Source organism: Macaca thibetana, chromosome 3 (assembly GCF_024542745.1).
Source record: "Macaca thibetana thibetana isolate TM-01 chromosome 3, ASM2454274v1, whole genome shotgun sequence".
NCBI classification, from domain to species: Eukaryota; Metazoa; Chordata; class Mammalia; order Primates; family Cercopithecidae; genus Macaca; species Macaca thibetana.
The window spans coordinates 141,199,259-141,215,946 of NC_065580.1; the positions used below are offsets into that span (position 1 = coordinate 141,199,259).

At 47.3% G+C, this 16,688-nt stretch overlaps 1 pseudogene; it reads right to left on the reverse strand.

The window, feature by feature from the left end:
- Window positions 1-2,565: 2,565 nt before the first annotated feature.
- Window positions 2,566-9,780, reverse strand: LOC126950937 (zinc-alpha-2-glycoprotein-like; annotated as a pseudogene).
- Window positions 9,781-16,688: the final 6,908 nt, after the last annotated feature.

The following is a 16,688-nucleotide window of genomic DNA, read 5'->3' on the forward strand; positions in this document are numbered from 1 at the left end:
CTGGAGTACAATGGTACAATCATAGCTCACAGCAGCCTTGACCTCTCATGCTCAAGTGATCTTCCTGCCTCAGCCTCCCAAGTAGCTGGGTCTACAAGTGTGTGCCACCATGCCTGGATAATTTTTTATTTTTTTAAATGTAGAGCCGAGACCTTGCTACGTCGCCCAGACTGATCTGGAACTCCTGGCTCAAGCAGTCCTCTCACTTTGGCATCCCAAAGAGCTGAGATTACAGGCACGAGCCACCGTGCCTGGACTTATTGTATGTTTGATTCTCTGGTAGACACTGGAGACTCAAAAGAACGTGGTATGTAAAATCCCATTCTGTATGGAAATCTTTTGACCTCGACTTGGCAAGCTCTCTTAGGCCTCCACATCTCTCTGAAATCTGAATTGCTCCAGGAAGTTTTCCCTGGGTATCTCAGTAGCCCTGTGTCCCTCTCCTCCTGCCCCACACCTGACCAGGACTTGAATCCTGCAGCTTCTCGCTCTTCCTTCATCATCATCCATGTTTCTTGTTATAGATGAGGTCACATCTCCTATTCCAATTTTCCTTAGCCCTGGTCTGATCATGTGGATTTTGGTTTCTTCATTGATCTGAAATGTTTAACTTTCATCTTTTATTTGCTCCAAGTGTCCTCATATTTTCACATACCACATGCTGTATTTTTCCCTCTTATTTGCATTTTCTGTTTTTGAGACAGAGTCTTGCACTGTCGCCCAGGCTGGAGTGCAGTGGCGAGATCTCAGCTCACTGCAACCTCCACTGCCTGAATTCACGTGATTCTCCTGCCTCGGCCTCCCGAGTAGCTGGGATTACAGGCACACATCACCAAACCTGGCTATTCTCCTGCCTCAGCCTCCCGAGTAGCTGAAATTACAGGCACACACCACCACACCCAGCTAATTTTTTGTATTTTCAGTAAAGACGGGGTTTCACTATGCTGGCCAGGCTGGTCTCGATCTCCTGACGTCGTGATCCGCCCTCCTGGGCCTTCCAAAGTGCTGGGATTACAGGCGTCAGCCACCGCGCCAGGCAACTATTTGCATTTTCTTTCCTGAACTTGGCTACTGTTCAGATAGGATGTTTTAGCCCCAGAAGGGGAAAAGGTGGATTTTATGTAGACTTTAAAAAAAAAAAAAGTAATTTCTCGGCTTTGATTTTCAAATTGGAGTCGAAGTGTTAAAACAAAAAATTGTAGTCTTCAAAATTAGGCTTTCGTGAAAGATAAGATGATTAACTCAGAATCATCTTAAGGCCGGGAAGGCTGGGAATGACTCCTCTATGGAACCCAACTTGGAAGATGGGGTTGGAATAATCCGGAGTGGGAGGCTGAGTATAGAATATAAAGAAAGTTCTTGTAACTAGATGCAGTGGCTCACGCCTGTAATGCCAGCACTTTGGGGGGCTGAGGCAGGCAGATCACTTGAGGTCAGGAGTTCAAGACCAGCCTGGCCAACATGGTGAAACCCTGTCTCTACTGAAAATATAAAAATTTGCCGGGTGTAGTGGCTGATGCCTGTAAACCCAGCAACTTGGGAGGCTGGGGTGGGAGAATCGCTGGGACCTGGGAGGTGGAGTTTGCAGCAAGCTGAGATCGCGACACTGCAATCCAGCCTGGGCAACAGAGCAAGACTCCTTCTCAAAAAAAAAAAAAAAAAAAAAAGAGAGAGAGGGAAAAAAAAAAAAAGAAAGTTCTTGTCCCACAGGAAGGAAAAGCACAGACATAGGCAGGTGAGGCTTCATGAGAAGGTCGAGGTGAGAGCTCTGCTGTGTGTTTGGGGGTGATAACTGTGTGTGGCGGTTGGTGACTCATTTGAGGACACTCACTCTCAGGGACTCAGAGGGAGTCTGAGAACCTCAGGGCCAATTCCTGCTTCATTGAGCTGTACCCTAGAGAACTGAGGGCTTTCAAATAAGCTTTGGCTGGTGGGCCAAGGCCAACATGGTGTGGACATGTGGAGCAGCTGGAGTGGAGGGCCGGGTCTCCCAGAGAGCCAAGGAGTGGGGGGAAACTGAGGCACAGAAGAGGCTTGGGTTTGTGTGAAAGAGCTTGCAGGGTTCTAGCACCTCACAGCCAGAGTGGCCATGGCCATGCCTGTGGATGTCAGCAGGGGACACCTGAACAATCCCTAAGGGACAGCGGGTCCGGGCCATGCTTGGAATTGCCCAAGTCAGAGTGTCAGGAACCGTGACCTCCAGGGGAAACCAAGAGTTTCGGATGAATCCAGTGCTTGGGAGCGGGACCAGTGAGAAAATCAAGTCACATTTCTACAAGATTTTACAGTTAATACTGTTCTCTGTCATGCTAGACAAAGAGAGATGATTATTTACTAGCTTCTATAGATTAGACAATGGCAGGCGGTGGTTCGAGGCGAGATGATTTTTGAGTCCGAGTCAGCTCAGGGCAGGCGTCCCAGTCTTTGGTCTCCAAATCCACCTCCTGTCTGTCTCCCCACACTCTTCCTTGGGCCTTGAGGATCCATTGACAGTGATTTCTGTGGTTCAGCTCCCATGTCAGGCAGGAAGGGCAGCTACTAGGGCTGAGATCCCACATTGCCTCCAGCCCTTGCTTCCTACCTGGCCTCCCCGGACCCCACCAGGGGCTGGGCCAGGCTGCTGTGCTGCACATGGCAGGAGTAGGGGGCTGTGTCCTGCGGGGGCCGCACACACCAACAACCAGGTCAGGTAAGTACCATTTCCACCGTGAAGAACATCTCCCTGTAACTCAGGCTCCTGCACCTTGCTGGCCTGAGTCCAGTGCACATCAATTTTCCCTGGGTAGAAGTTGTAGGCCAGGCACTTGAGTGTCCTGTTTTCTCCTGGGGCCTGGTGGCTGGTGTCCATCACAGAGGGAGGATTTGTGGAGGGAGAGAGCGTGACACCGCAGGCTTGAGGTCGACTTCTCCTGGCCTAGGTCTCTTCCCACCCTCACCCCTGGCTGTCAGCGATCGATTGGCAGAGCTCTAAGCTCTGTTCCTGCCACTGCCTTCCCCTCCTCCCTCGCCCCCCGCCCGGATCACTTTCCAGAAGATCAGTGAAGGCTGACGCTTTCCCTCATCCTTCTCCGTTGGATCATGGAATGTCCCGGCTCCCCTCTCGCCCATTCCCCACCCCACTCATGTATCGACTCTGACGGCAATAAGTTGTGAATGCTCTGTGCACTTTCCAGTGTTTTCCCACATCTCAGTGGGCTTTGGAGTTCTCCTCTCCCCAAGTCTTAGTCCAGCTGCTTAGGTCAGCCCATGCCTCTATCCAGCAACCGCTTCCCTGTAGCACTGCACAATCCTGAGTCTCACTACGTCTCCAATCCAAGTCTCAGCTTGCAGCCATCAGTCCCGCTCACACTGGCTCGCTCTTGTCCTTCCGGGGCTGACATTTTACACATCTCCCTTCTCTCCACCACCTAGTTGGGAGGCATCATTGTAGAGAGAAACAACGATGGGATTTGGAATCTGAAATCTGGAATCTGGAATCTGAGTCCTAGCTCTGCCTCTTTTTTTTTTTTTTTTTTTTTTTTTTTTGAGACCGAGTCTTGCTCTATTGCCCAGGCTAGAGTGCAATGGCATGATCTTGGCTCAGTGCAATCTCAGTCTCCTGGGTTCAAGCGTTTCTCATGCCTCAGCCTCCTGAATGCTGGGATTACAGGTGCCGGCCACCATGCCAGGCTAATTTCTGTATTTTTGGTAGAGATGAGGTTTCATCATGTTGGCCAGGCTGGTCTCGAACTCCTGACCTCAAGTGATACGCCCGCCTTGGACTCCCAAAGTGTTGGGATTACTGTGTGTAAGAGGCAGAGCTGAGCTAGCACGCCTGGCCCCAGCTCTGCCTCTTACACACAGTGTTACCCTCACCTCTCTCACCTCCAGCTCCTCTTCTCTCAGTGGGTGATATTTTGGGAAGCCTACCAGTGAATTGGTGGCTTTCCTGGCCTGTTCTGCCTGAAATTTTGATGTCCTCCCAGGAAAGAAATGAATCCTAGAAGTTGAAAATTGGGGGTCTACGTGACTTACATGGATGGAGGAGATTGGCCTAAGATGTTCTCTGAGCTCCCAGCCTGAGATCATGTTGGTTTTTCCCAGCTCAGTACTGGGGAGCAGGAAGCAGTGAGTACGTTGCCGGTCCAGGATATTTTTGCTGTATTTCAGGCACTTCTGCAGAGTCTCAGGGCACTCCTCCTCCAGGTATGCCTTTGCCCGCTGCACGTAGACTGGTTCTGCCTCCCACTTCTGCTTGGTGTTCTGGGCTTCTGGGACCAACGGGACCCAGGCTGGGATTTCTTTGTTGAATTCAACGTAGTCCTTTCCATCACAGGCATTCTTCCAGAACACTCCAGTGCTTCTGTTATTCTGGATCTCACAACCAAATCTTTCCTGCAAGGCATGAGACCCTGAAACGCCCCCTGACCCCACAGGGAGCCAGTCAGCCTAGTGCCAACTCCATCTGAATAACTCTTAGTCCTGCACTCTTCACACCTCAATAGGAGGAAAGGCTTTTGCAATCTAAGCATGCAGTTCCGTAATCACGGCATATGATTTTATCTGGATGTACAGTTGGCAGAGAGTGGCAAAGACTATATGGATTGGCATTTCAGGCCAATTGAGACGAAATATACGTTCCTCCCAGCCAGGGAAATTGAGAGAGCTACAGGCTGTGGGTAGATTTCTATCTCTTCTGTAGCATCTCTTTTTATATGTTTGAACTTACAGGGAGTGCTTAGGAACCTGTCACAACCACACCAAAGTACGTTTCTGAATTTGATTTAAATTATTTGTGATTTCATACAAGGAAAGGAAGGCTCTCCTTTTCTTTCAGTTTTAGGTGGAGTTTATATCGTCACCTAAATCAACCTAATCTGATCTTTTTTTTTTTTTTTTTTTGAGACAAGTCTTATTCTGTTGCCCAAGCTGGAGTCCACTGGTATGATCTCGGCTCACTGCAACCTCTGTCTCCCAGGTTCAAGCAATTCTCCTGCCTCAGCCTGCCGAGTAGTTGGAATTCCAGGCATGCAACACCACGCCAAGCTGATTTTTGTATATTTAGTATAGACGGGGTTTCGCCGTGTTGGCCAGGCTGGTCTCGAACTCCTGACCTCAGGTGATCTGACTGCCTCGGTGCCCCAAAGTGCTGGGATTACAGGCATGAGCCACTGCGTCTGGCCTGATCGCTTCTTTCTTCCTTTTTGGTGTTTGATATCTTTATCTCAAATCTCTAAAGTCCCAACCTTCTTGCCCATTAGCAACAACTCTCAGAAATGGACCTCATAGGGTGAGGGACACATCCTCTTCATTTTGATTATAAAAGCAGGTGTTTACCCAGCACTGGTTGGTGCTGTTGGCACAGACACTGACAGCTCTGAAGCTGTCTGGGCTCATGTCCCAGGTCTCTCCTTGCCCCCACCTGGCACGTTGCATGAGCTGGAGCCAGTCACCTCCCTGGGCCTCTATTTCCTCACCTCCGAAACAGCAATGCCAAGAGCACGGTTTCAGGGGGCTATTCTGGAGCATTAAATATGCTCATATATGGACCTGGCACAAAGTAAGTGCTCATTAAATGTCAGTTACTCTTATTTCCTAATACCCTGTGTTCATCTCTTCATCCTCCTTCCTCGTAATTATCCACTTTGACATTTCTATTCCTGTCCATCAAAGCTTCTCCCAGTGTCTTTCCTGATCACCTGTGCCCCCTCCTCTCCTATGGCTGTCACACAGCCCGGGCCATTTTCCTTACCAAGACCTCCCATCCCTCATCCTTCAAATGTCTGCTTATCTCTTGCCTCCTTTTGGAAACCTTCAGATCCCATGTAGCACCTTGGGCAATTTTATACTTAGAAGCCCATCTTTTGACACCCACTCTATGATAATTTAACACCAGCAGTTCACCAGGCCTGGCTGGCTGCCTTGGGGCTGGCAGTATGGTTTAGCAGAAAGAGTGCTGGGCCAGGGGCACAGGGACCATCTCTGTGGGGGCTCTGCTACCAGCTCCTCCAACCACAGTGCAGGTGGCCCTTCCTGGGTCTGCATCTTATGGACAGGAGGAACTTTAGGAACAGCCTGCGGTTTTGAATCCAGCACTTCCTGAGCCCCCAGCATGGGCTACGGTGTGTGCCACATGCTTTCCTCTGTTCATTCCACAAATTTCAATTGAGCCAATACTGGCTGGACCCTGTCCCAGGCGATGGAGCTGCAAGGGAGATTAGGACAGACTGTGACATCCTTCATAGAATAGACATAGTTAAATATTACAAACTTGTTTGGAGGTAGGTCTCAATGCTCCAGTGTTTGCAAATTTCGACCAGATATTTTGGGAATGTTTCACTGTCAACAGCTAGGGCTGGCGGAGCCACCAAGTGAGCCCAGGTCTGAATGACTTTGAGAGCGGCTCACTCTCCAGGCAACCTCTCTGAACAGGGGTGAGTCTGATGCCTGCTCACTGGGAGATCAGCCTCTGACGGGTGGGGTGTGGAGGTGAGAGGTCAGAGGTGCCTGGATAGGAAGTGACTCTGCCATCACTTCCTGTGTGAGCTGAGGCCTGGGATGAGGATGGGGCAATCGATGGGGAAGTGGGGAGCACCTGTGCTGTGGTGTGGGCGGGATGTGGACATGTCTGCACTTCTGCTGTGCCTCCTGTTCCTCTGCTGGGATTGGGACTATTTCCATCCTGCTGACCCCTTGTGACTCACACTTGAGGGGCTGCGTCTTGGGTTAGACCTTCCACCCCCACAGTCTGTTGTTCACTGACCACTACTGTTGTTGTAATACTCCATGATGTTATTCAGGGTCTCCATAAAGATGTCCTCCCTGGCCTTCTGAAGTTGGTTCTGCTTCTCCCAGTCCTCTACTCCTTACACGTGTCTCCATGATCCCAGGGCTCAGCCTTCCCGTCTTCACTATTGTAGTGGAAGAATGCACGGTCATTGAGGAAGACAGTGCCCTGCAGCCTGTGGGTGCCTTTGCTAGTCCTGGACAGCCCAGTGTAGAGATAGGTCAGAGAGTAATGACCTGCAAAAGAAAAGACTCTGAGGGCTGGGGTCCATGCAAGGATGTCCCACTGTGGGGCTGCAGAGGGCCAGGAGGGGAGCCTGGCCACTGGCCTCTTCCTCCCCAGCTCTCTCCTCTGCTCTCAGCTTCACACCATCAAAGCTTCATTCAAGGAAACAGGCTCTGCTTTCATGCTGGGGATGATATTTCAGAGACCATTCTGTGCCTTCACTACAGAGTTTAATCTGCTTGGCACAGAAGAAGATAACGTTTTTCAACCTCCTTATAGATAGATTGGAACCATGTGACTGAGTTTTGTCAAACAAGAATGTGAGTGGAAGTGACTGTTGTCTTTCTTCTGGTCCAAGACCCTACCACCTGGCTTGCCCCTACTGCCTCTTATCCCTTTCGTTGATGACTATGGAGGCCACAGGATGAAACAGAAGAATCCCAGGATGCAAACAGCCTGGATCCCTAAGTCACCCTGTGGAGGAGAGGAACCTTGCCCAATCTGCATTGAACGTGACATGAGAAATAAACATTTCTAGTCTAACTGGACAAATACATATAGTTAGAAAGTGTAGGAAGGCGAATTTACTAAACAATTCAAGAAGCGACCCAGAATGGATCAGCATAGGGTAAGGCTAGGATACCTCTCAGAATTCCTGGCATTGTACCTTGCAGTTTGGTACAAGATGGAAGCTGAGAGAGTGGGACATTTCCACAATTAGTTCCATAGTTAATTTAGAATATACATGAGTGTTAGTAATGTTGGAGGTCATATGGCAGATTTCTAATTTAAGTACTGAAGTCATTCTTGCTCATGATTTTCTGAATGTGATTAGCCTTTAAATCACATGAGTAAAACAGATTACCCTCTTGAGTAAAACAGATTACCCTCTACAATGTGGGTGGGTCACACACAATTTTTTTCTTTCCATTATTTCCTTGTCCTAATGCCTATGAGAAAAGGCCTTATTGTTCCTTGGTTTAAAGGAACAACTCCAAGGGTCATTTAAGCCACACCATAGGCCATTTTTATCCGTAATCTTGCCTGACCAATTAATGTAGCCTTAATTGTACTGTGAGAAAGAAATGACCACTCCACAAGATCAGTGTTTTGAATAATGATGCCTGTTGGAGAATGTGTAGTAGCAAAAATCAAAAGTTGGAGTCTCTACAATGGGTGGGTCTCATTCAATCAGTGGAAGACGTCAAGAGAAAAGGCTGAGGTACCCCAGAGAAGAAAGAATTCTGCCTCCAGAAACTACCCTTGGACTCAGGACAGCAACACCAACTCTTTCCTGGGTCTCCAGCCTGCTGGCTTGCTTTGCTGATTTAGGACTTTTAGCCCTCAGAATTGTGTGAGCCACAAGAAATATTAAATAAAACTCCTCCCTTTTTCTGTTTTGTATATACATACACGTATATATGTATACATATATACTATATACATATATTTAGTGTATATAATATATTTATATATGTATAAAATGTATAAAATTTATCTATGTATAAATATATACATATATTTAGTGTATATATGAATATACAATGTATATATGAATACATATATGAATAAAAATTTAGCCAGGCATGGTGACATCTGCCGGTAGTTGCAGTTGAATAATGGCCTTATACCCAGGTAGCTGAGACCAATTTTTGCCCAATATGCAGCCTTTCCTGCCGGATCAGTGCAACCCTCCTGTTCTTTTTATCTCACTGTTTCCAACTTTAATATAAGGTAGGAGTAATAATTGAGCAATCCTACGCAGGAGGCTGAGGCAGGAGGATCACTGGAACCCAGCTGTGATGGTGCCACTGTATTGCAGCATGGGTGACAGAATGAGACTCGGTCTTTTTTTTTTTTTTTTGAGAGGGAGTCTTGCTCTGTTGCCCAATGTATATGAATATACATTGTATATTCATATATACATATGTGCATGTTTATACAATATATATTAGTTTTGTTTCTCTGGAGAACCCTGAATAATTCAGATTTGAGTGCAGAAAGGGATTAATATTATAAATGTGATTATTATAAAACTAGGTGCTGAAAATCTCCCAATCATAAGGAATGAGTCTATGTCATGAATACTTGTTTTACTCCCTCTTTCATTTCTTTTAGCAATTTTTATATTAAAAGATACTTATATCTGGCTTCATTTGCTCTCCCTCTTGGGCCCCTTCTCCAGGTTTCTTGCTTCTACATATTACTGGAATTGCCACGCAACTATTCTGACAATTTGTAAATGAGACAGCAGGACAGCCACCATTCTTACCATCGTGTCTGCTTGGAGGGTTCTGGGCAAGAGGCACAGGTATTATCCTGGGTCCTGGGGCCCTGCCCAGGGGAGGTGATTCTATAGGCCAATGGGAGTGCCAGGACGGGCTCCTCTCCTGACAGTGAGAAAGAAGTATGCACAAGCCAGGCTGGGCAGAGATTGTGATCAGTGAGTCTACACACAAGTTATACAAATTCAGAGGTAAGACAGTTGATCTCTGGACTGAGGCTTTGTGTGTGCCTGGGGCGGAAGGATGCCAGTGGGTGGGAGGTGTGTGTGATGGGTGGAAGGTGTCTGGGATGTGTCACCTTTCCAGTCTATTATGACACCCTCTGGGGTCACTTGGGTGTGTCAAACCAGACTTCATACCTGCCTTCTGGAAAAAGCCTCGACATGTCCAGGACGTGGACCTGGGTAGTCCCCAGCTGGTATGTATGCCTGATGTGGTGGTAGGGTATTCATAGTCAAACAGAAGATAGGAGGATTTATGAATATTCAAGAAGGAGACCCACATGCATGCAAATTAGGTTCACATGTATGAAGCATACAAGTAAACATGCAACCTGTGACTGTTAATCCTCAGTGTCAGCCAGGCATGGTGGCTCATGCTTGTAATCCCAGCACTTTGGGAGGTGGAGGGGGCCAGATCACCTGAGGTCAGGAGTTCGAGACCAGCCTGGCCAAAATGGCAAAACCCCGTCTCTACTAAAAAACTACAAAAATTAGCCAGGCATGGTGGTGGGGGCCTGTAATCCCAACTACTCAGGAGGCTGAGGCAGTAGAATTGCTTGAACGTGGGAAGCAGATGTTACAGTCCATTGTTCTGTCTCAAACAAAACTGTCAACTTGATTGGATTGAAGGATGCAAAGTATTGTTCCTGGGTGTGTCTGTGAGGGTGATGCCAAAGGAGATTAACATTTGAGTCAGTGGACTGGGAAAGGCAGACCCACCCTCAATGTGGGTGGGCACCATCTAATTAGCTGCCAGTGTGGCCAAAATACAAAGCAGGCAGAAGAATTTGAAAAGACTAGACTGACCTAGCCTCCCAGCCTACCTCCTTGTCCCATGCTGGATGCTTCCTGCCCTCGAACATCAGACTCAAGTTCTTCAGCTTTAAGACACAGACTGGCTTCCTTGCTCCTCAACTTGCTGATGGCCTATTGTGGGACCTTGTGATCGTATGAGTTAATACTCCTTAATAAACTCCCCTTTACATATACAGCTATCCTATTAGTTCTGTCCTTCTAGAGAATCCTGACTAATAAATAACCCATGTTCACTTTAGGGTGGAGAATGAACATGTAAATCCATTTTAATTAGGTCCTATATGTAAAAAGGTAAAATGTAGGGCAAAAGTCCTCTTTCTTTCTTTTTTCTTCCTCCCTCCCTTCCCTTCCCTTCCCTTCCCCTCCCCTCCCCTCCCCTCCTCTCCTCTCCTTTCCTTTCCTCCCTCCCTCTTTCTCTTTCTCTCTTTCTCTCTCTTTCTTTCTTTCTCTCTCTTCTTTCTTTCTTTCTTTCTTTCTTTCTTTCTTTCTTTCTTTCTTTCTTTCTTTCTTTCTTTCTTTCTTTCTTTCTTTCTTTCTTTCCTTCCTTCCTTCCTTCCTTCCTTCCTTCCTTCCTTCCTTCTTTCTCTCTTTCCTTTCTTTTTGGAAATAGGAGTATCACTGTGTTGCCCAGGCTGGTCTTGAACTCCTGAGCTCAAGCAATCTTCCTGCTTCAGCCTTCCCAAGGTGCTGGAACTACAGATGTGAGTCACCATGCCTGGCAGAAATCTGCTTTCTGTACATTCTCGGGGAACCGGTCAAAACTACTCTGAATGTGGTAGTCATTGATCAAGAGGAAACTCTTTTTGGACCAGACTGTCATGTTGGAATCATGAAAATAGAAGGAAGGTGCTGCGTGGTTGGATGAAGGAAGCAAAGGGGTCTTTGGGTCTTTCATTCTCTCAAGCTTGCTTTTGAGAAAATCTAGTAATGATTAGTAAGGGAAAGGCATTGAAGTCTAATGGGGGCATGATCAGTCTCCGGTCTCATCATAGCCAGAACTTAAAATTATGGGATCTTTTACCCACACGAGGGTTCGTTAGTCTGTCTGAGGGGTTTAGGACTTTTATTTTGGTACTTAAAGGCAGCACCTCATGTCCCAAGTGACTGGATAGCGTGAAGAGCACGAGGAATTTCAGGACCAAGGGCTGGAATGTTTGAGTTCAAAAGTGGTAGAAAGCTTAAAGAAAAGAGAATAAGCTCAATTGCAGAAATTATTGACTCAAAGCACCATCTGAAAATCAGGCAATTTCTGTAATAGGGCAGAAAGAATTCCCTTATCTTTTGCAGTTACCAGGGTAAAACAGACAAAATAAATAAATAAATAAATAAATAAATAAATAAATAAACCTTAATAGACTTGGTGTGGTGGCTCGTGCCTGTAATCCCAGTACTTTGGGAGGCCCAGGCAGGTGGATCACTTGAGGTCAGCAGTTAGAGATCAGCCTGACCAACGTGGTGAAACCTCCTCTCTACTAAAAATACAAAAGTTACCTGGGCATGGTGGTGCGTGCCTGTAGTCCCAGCTACTTGGGAGGCTGAGGCCGGAGAATTGCTTGAACCCGGGGGGTGGAGGTGGCAGTGAGCCGAGATCGTGGTACTGCACTCCAGCCTGGGTTACAGAGTGAGACTCTGTCTCAAAACAAAACAAAAACCAACAAACAAAAAACCCAAAACCTGTAATAATGCCTAATTATTAAACCTAATAACAAAAAAATGGGTTTTGTAACCTGATTACCAAAACCTCATAAATCGAATAACAAATTGGGCTTCCAACATTCCTGTTGTTGGTACTGATGGTCAGTGTTACCAAGAGCTTTGTTGGAGAAAGAAGGAAAACCTGAAATGGAATTGGGAAGGGCTTTGTGGGAGGGGTTGTGGGTGAGCAGGATGCTTGAACAGGGATAGAATTTCTGCTGGCAGATGGGGACACGTTACGTAAGGACAGGGATGGGGTTTACCCTGCTCCTTTCTCTGTCCCTAGGGCTTAGCCCAATTCTTGGCAGGAAGAAGACAATCAACGAACACTTCCAAAAACAGATCTCCGGGTGAATGAGCAAAGACAAGAAGAAACAGTGCCAGACATATTTGAGGGTTATTGAAGCCAATCTGGTGGAAACAGAGTTCCTGAAGACAGTTGAGGTGTGGGGTAGGTGGGGGCGATCAATGCAAAAGGGAGGTTGAAATCAGGTTCTGGGAGCTTTAGTCCAGTGGATGTGTCTAATTGAGACAGGAATAGCACTGGGTGGGCGCAGGAGGATGGAGAACCCAAACAACAGTTGAAATAAGAACTAGGCAAAGAAACCACAGGTTAACAGAAAACCCCAAATAATGGAGAGAAAATGGCCAAAATCCCTGCCAGGGTGACATGTCCATGACTCTTCTGGACAAGCCTAAATAAGGGAGAAAGGGAGTAGTAATGGGGGGGGGGTCCTGTACTTCCCTCCTTTTCTAGAATATCTCATTATTATTCTTATTTTTTTGAGACAGGGTCTCACCTGCCTCTGTCACCCAGGCTGGAGTGCAATTGTGGCTTACTGCAGTCTTGAACTCCCAGGCTCAAGCAATCCTTCTGGCTCAGCCTCCCAAGTAGCTAGGACTGCAGGCATTCTCCATGACATGTGACTAATTTTTGTTCATTTTTTTATAGAGATGGAGTCTCACTATGTTGCCCAGGCTGGTCTCAAACTCCTGGGCTCAAGCGATCCACCCACCTCGGCCTCCAAAAGTGCTGGGATTACAGGCATGAGGCACCGTGCCCGGCCAGAATATCTGTTTATTCTACTCCCTAATTAAAGAAACACCTGTAAAATTAGAAACTAACTGTGTGTGTGACTATTCTCACGAGTATGCCTGTGTGCACTTTCACTTTGCAATAAAAGCTTCTTGCCTTTCGCTTCATTCTGATTCGTCCCTGAATTCTTTCTCTAGATGGTGTCAAGAACCTGGAAACTGGCTGAGGCTGGGGTCTTACTGGCATCTGGAGACCCTCCTGAGCCCTCCGGCAATGCAATGCCATGCACTGAATGGTGCACGGCCATTAGTGTATCCTTTCCATCACAGCCTGTGTTCTCTGACTGCCCCTTTCCTCTCAGACAGGGGTTCTCCATCTTTCTGTGCCATCTCCCCTTTTGCCAATTTTTCTCAAGATATATATATATATATATATATATATATATTTTTTTTTTTTTTTTTTTTGAGACCAAGTCTTGCTCTGTTGCCCAGGCTGGAGTGCAGTGGTGCAATCTCAGCTCACTGCAACCTCTGCCTCCCAGGTTCAAGCAATTCTCTGCCTCAGCCTCCCTAGTAGCTGGGATTACAGGTGCCCACCACCACGCCCAGCTAATTTTTTTGTATTTTGAGTAGAGACAGGGTTTCACCATCTTGGCCAGGCTGATTTTGAACTCCTGACCTCGTGATCCACCCACCTCAGCCTCCCAAAGTGCTGGACTTACAGGCATGAGCCACTGCACCCAGCCAAGATAATTTTTAAAGCATACAATAAGACTCGTTTTACACAGAGGAAGCCAGTTATTTGGAAACCAGGTCTTTCCAGGTATGCTCATGGTTGATGGGCTATTTGCAGAGAGACCCTCCAAATTCTAAAGTGACTGGGGACCGGGTGCGGTGACTCACGCCTGTAATCCCAGCACTTTGGGAGGCTGAGGTGGTTGGATCACTTGAGGTCAGGTGTTCGAGACCAGCCTGGGCAACATGATGAAACCTCATCTCTACTGAAAAAATACAAGAATTAGCTGGGCGTGGTGGCACGTGCATGTAATCCTAGCCCTCGGGAAGCTGAGGCAGGAGAATCACTTGAACCTGGGAGGCAGAGGTTGTAGTGGCCGAGATTGTGCCATTGTACTCCAGTCTGGGTGACAGAGCAAGACTCTGTCTCAATAAAATAAAATAAAGTGACTGGGACATTATTAAAGAAGGAGATAATTTATGGTAATGGGACTCTTTGGGTTGGAGCTTCCTCCAATTGCACTTGAAGTTGGTCTTGGCTGTAGGAGAACCTGTGGGTCGTCCTCTGTTGGGGAAACAGGAAATGACCGTGGAAGGACCCACCTGTGGTTCCCTGGACCCCTTTATCATCCCTGGTGTACCGAGCTGATGCCCCTGGCACAGCCTTACTCCCAGGTCGCCTCTCTTGTTGGGCCTTTGTGACCTCCTCCTCTCAGCTGTCCCATGCCCACCTGGTTAGGAACAATCTTTCGACATATTCTGGACAAACTGCCTTAGGCCTTCCCATTGCCTCTGAACTCTGACTTCTTGCAAGACGTTTTCTCCAACTGCTTCATGGCTCTGAGCCCCTCTCCTCCTCTCCCACACCTGGCCTGGACTGGGTTTCCTCTACCTTGTCCACCCCCATCCCTCTCTCTGGTCACAGATGAGGCCAGATCTCATATTCAAATCTTCCCTAGCCTTGCCCAGCTCACATGGATTTTGATTTCCTCATTGATATGGAATGTTTATCTTTTATATTTTACTTGTCCAAGCTGTCATCATATATATCAAAATATTGATTCTGTATTTCCTTCTCTTGACAGTTTGTTTTCTTCCCTGGGGCCCTCTATATTCGGAGAGAGCTTTTTACCCCAGAAGAAGGGAATGTGAATTATATATAGGCTAAAGGAGTCACTTTTCGAGTTTAATTTTCGTTCTTTCTTTTTTTTTTTTTGAGATGGAATCTTGCTCTGTAGCCCAGGCTGGAGCACAGTGGTGCAATCTCAGCTCACTGCAACCTCCGCCTCCTGGGTCCCAGTTCAAGCAATTCTCCACCTCAGCCTCCCAAGTAGCTGGGATTACAGGCACCTGCCACCATGCCCAGCTAACTTTTGTATTTTTAGTAGAGACGGGGTTTCACTATGTTGGCCAGGCTGGTCTCGAACTCCTGACCTTGTGATCTGCCCGCCTCAGCCTCCCAAAGTGCTGGGATTACAGGCATGAGCCACTGAGCCCAGCATTGAGTTTAATTTTCAAATGGAAGTCAAAGCATCAGAGAAAAAAAAAAAGAAAAAAAGAAAAAAAAAAGGTAATGGCGGGTGCGGTGGCTCATGCCTGTAACCCCAGCCCTTTGGGAGGCAGAGGCGGGTGGATCATTTGAGGTCAGGAGTTCAAGACCAGCCTGACCAACATGGTGAAACCTCATCTCTACTAAAACATAAAACATTAGCCAGGCGTGGTGGTGGGCGCCTGTAATCTCAGTGAATCGGGAAGTTGAGGCAGGAGAATCGCTTGAACCCAGGAGACAGAGGTTGCAGTCGGCTGACATCGTGCCACTGCACTCCAGCTTAGGCGACAGAGTGATACTCCCTCTCAAAAAAAAAAAAAAAAAAAAAAAAAAAGGTATAGCCTTCAAATTTGGGCTTTCAAGAAAGATGAGATGGTTGGCTCAGAATTCTGAAAACTGAAAATGATTTTCTTCAGGAACCTGGCTTGAAAGATGGATTTTGGAGTAATACAGAACGAATGGCTGAGCTTTGGATGTAAAGGAAGCTCTTGTCCCACAGGAAGAAAAAGCAGGGGCATAGGCAGGTGAGGCTTCATGAGAAGGTCAAGGTGAGAGTTCTGCTGTGTCCTTTGGGGTTGAAACCTGTGCATGGCGGTTGGTGACTCAGTTGAGGAAACTCACTCCCAGAATTCTGGCACCTCACAGCCAGAGGGGCTATGGCCACACCTATGTATATCATGCATATACAGCAGGGGACGCCTGAACAACCTCAAGGGACAGGGGGCCAGGCCATGCTTGGGATTACCTAGGTCAGAGTGTCAGGAACCATGGCCTCCAGGGAAAACCAAGAGTTTCAGATGAATCCAGTTCTTGGGAGGAGAGCCAATGAGAAAATCAAATTACAAAAAATACCATCGCTGTTGTGCTAGGCAAGAAGGTTACTGCTTGTAAGGCTCTGCAGTTTAGACAGTAGGAAAGTTTTCAAGGAGAGGCAGTTTTGGGGTGTCAGTCAGCTGAGGGCAGGCATTCCAGACTTTTGTCTCCAAATCCACCACTGTCTGTCTTCATGCACTGCTCCCCCAGCCTTGATGATGCCATTGAGGGTAATTTCTTTCTTTCTTGTTTAGAGACAGGGTCTGGATCTGTTGCCCAGGCTGGAGTGCAGTGGTGCAATCCAACACATCACAGCCTTGACCTCCTGGGCTCAAGCGATCTTCCTGCCCCAGCCTCTTATGTAACTGGGACTACAGGTGTGCACCACCATGCCTGGCTAATTAAAACAATTTTTTTTTTTTTTTTGTAAAGACTGGGTCTCCTTTTGTTGCCCAGGCTGGTCTTGAACTCCTGGCCTCAAGCAATCCTCCTGCCCTGGACTCCCAAAGTACTGGGCTTACAGGTGTGAGCCACTGCGTCCAGCTTGG